Genomic DNA, 3,366 nt, shown 5'->3' with positions numbered 1-3,366 from the left:
TTTTTTTTCTTCTATTTATTTCTGAATAGTTTTTTCTTTTCTGCTATATTTATTTTCTTCTATTTATTTCTGAGTAGTTTTTTTATTTTGTTTTTTTCTTTTCAGCTATAGTTTTTCTTCTTTTCTGCTATTTTTTCTTTTCTGTAAAACTTGATGGTCAAAGTCTGGAGTTATAACTTAAAAAAAAGAAATGTCGACGTGCAATTAGTTTTTGCCATAACAGAAGAAGTCCGGAGTTGTAATAAGTTATTAAAAATAAAAAAGAGGTGCAATGCTCGTTAATTTGCTTCAAGCCACTCGGAATAGTGTAAACTGCACTGCGCATAGCTCCATGCAGTCTACCGTATTCCTGAAGGCTTGAAGCTAAGCAACGTGAGCATTGAGCCTCTTCTTCATCGTCTCTGCACTCAGGGCTTATAAACCGCTCCTAGTCCCTCTTACTTCGCGAGGTGGGACTAAAAAATAGCTTGCCATAACCTCATAAACCCGAATACTTCGAAAGAGATTGTCCAGTTTGTAAACGAAGTGCATCCAGTTTTTGCCGTAACCCTCTCTACTTTTTTGAACATGATATGTGGGTGAAATGATGATACCATGCCAAGTTTCAACTTTTTCAGAGTTCATTTGTAGTGCTTTTCAATTTCCAGGTCATTTAGTTCTCAAAACAAATAGCGAATGATGGCATAAACGGTTGAAAGTTGATGGCGTTGCTTTGAATGGTGCATACTGAACGCAAAAAATATAAGAGCATTTAGATCATGATCTTATATTTCTTTACAGTCTAAATTGTCAATATGATCTTATAACATCAAAAATACTTTGATCATCAATGATCTTTGTGTGTACAATCTGAATTGTCAATATGAGTCATCAACGATTTATAAACCGATGAAGACTCATATTGCAACCACAAATTCTACACATAGAGTTCAGTGAAGACCAAGTGCTTGTGATAGTTTGAGAAATAACATATTTAAGGTGGTAAAAGGCTTGTTAGGGGAGCGAGGTGGGACTAAAAACAGCTTGCCATAACCTCATTAGTACCGGTTCGTGGTACGAACCGGCACTAAATTGTGATGGTGGGGCCATAGCCTGACCGCAGGCTGACACAGCCTCTTTAGTACCGGTTCGTGGCATGAACCGCTACTAAAGGTTCGCCATGAACCGGTGCTATTGATCGCCGCCACAAACCGGCACTAGTGTACACATTAGTGCCGGCTGAAATTCCAACCGGCACTATTGTGCTTCACATTTGACCCTTTTTCTACTAGTGAAGTTGTCCTCATAATCAAGGCCATGGCATTGCTTGAATCCTTTAGCAACCAGTCGAGCCCTGTATCTCTCGATGGAACCATCAGCATATTTCTTTACCTTGAAAACCCACTTTGAATCAATGATGTTGACACCAGCCTTGGGAGGAACCAGTCGCCACATTTCATTCTTAAGAAGAGCGTGATATTCTTGTTCCATCGTAGTACGCCAGTGTGGGATACTCAGGGCAGCCTGAAAATGCCGAGGCTCAGCAGTAGGATCGGACTGGGCATGCGCCATGCAAGTCGCAAGCCAGGCCACCGTGCCATTCTTGCGTTCCTTAGGACGAAACACTCCACTTTTGCTGCGTGTGTGAGGACGCAGCACCGGGGGCGGAGCGGGTGGCGAAACCGACAGTGAGGATGATGAAGGGGACGCAGCATCTGTCATGGCAGAGGCTGACGCAGTCGGTGGCGGTGACGACGAAGACACAGCAGGAGACGCCGACCCACTCGAGGGCAACGCCGATACAGGCGAGCAGGACAAGTGCCGCACAGGCGACGATGATGACACGGGACTCCCAGGCGTCGATGGCCCAGGCGTCGATGGCGGGGGGCTCCCAGGTGGGGACGGCCCATGCGTCGATGCAGGTGACGGCCCAGGCGTCGATGGCGAGGACGCTGGCACAAACGAGATGGCCCGCTGGGCCGACGCACTAGTCAGCAGAGGCGGCGACTGGGCCGGAGTGGTGACGCGCGGTGCAGCAACCGTGATCACGGGCACGGGCGGGCTCGTTGCATGGGACATGCACGACGCCAGCCGATCGACGTGAGCGGGCGGTGATGACGTGGCCGTCGGGGACGAGGGAGCCGGAGCGTCAACCTCATCCAGGAGCTGAAGCCGCGCACATCTCCCAATACCTGCACCATGGTTAGACAACAAATAGGGCGAATGTGCAGCATCTACAAATTGATCAGGCAATATAGTGGATGGGTGCACTGGCGGTGTGGAGCTTGTGTTAGATGAGGGAAGAGTAGCAAAGGGAAAAACATGCTCATCAAAAACAACATCTCGGGAGATATACACACGATTAGATGGGACATGAAGGCACTTATACCCTTTGTGAACAGAACTATACCCCAGGAAGACACACTTCTTTGACCGGAACTCAAGCTTGCGATTATTATACGGACGGAGATGCGGCCAACACGCACAACTGAACACTTTAAGAAACGTGTAATCAGGAGTCTGACCAAGCAAGAGTTCAAGTGGAGTTTTTATATGAAGGAGCCGCGAAGGAAGCCTATTTATAAGAAAACAGGCTGTAGTAAAGGCATCGCTGCAAAAACGAAACGGGACAGATGCGTGAGCAAGCAAGGTTAACCCAGTTTCAACAATATGATGGTGCTTACGTTCAGCTGAACCATTCTGCTGATGTGTATGTGGGCAGGAAACACGATGAGCAATTCCTAGTTTTTCAAAGAAGGTACTGAGGTTGCGGTATTCACCCCCCCCCCCCAGTCTGACTGTACATGAATGATTTTATGATCTAGGAGTCTCTCAACATGTGCTTGAAATTGTAAAAACACATTAAACACATCAGACTTATGCTTAAGAAGATAAATCCAGGTAAAGCGACTATAAGCATCAATGAAACTGACATAATATTCGTGCCCACTAACGGACAGCTGGGCAGGACCCCATACATCTGAAAACACAAGCTCAAGAGGAGTTTTGACTATATGTTTAGAAACAGAAAAAGGTAACTGATGATTCTTGCCTTGCTGGCAAGCATCACAGACAGCGGCATCTTTATTACTAGACTCGGACGGTGGCTCATGACGATGGAGGACATGGCGAACAATGGGAGATGCTGGGTGACCAAGACGAGAGTGCCATAGTGATGGAGACACACGGACGCCACTGAAGACTTGGAACGCAGCAGCAGGAGCGGGAACGTCGGTGGGGGCATCAAGCGCATAGAGACCATGGCGGTAGCGACCTCTAAGAAGAATGTTCCTCGTAGCACGATCCTTAACAAAGAGATGAAACGGGTGAAACTCACAGAAAACATTATTATCCTGTGTAAGTTTAGGAACAGAGAGTAAATTACGT

This window comes from Triticum aestivum, chromosome 4A, assembly GCF_018294505.1.
Source record: "Triticum aestivum cultivar Chinese Spring chromosome 4A, IWGSC CS RefSeq v2.1, whole genome shotgun sequence".
NCBI classification, from domain to species: Eukaryota; Viridiplantae; Streptophyta; class Magnoliopsida; order Poales; family Poaceae; genus Triticum; species Triticum aestivum.
Note: the sequence above shows the minus strand (reverse complement) of the source record.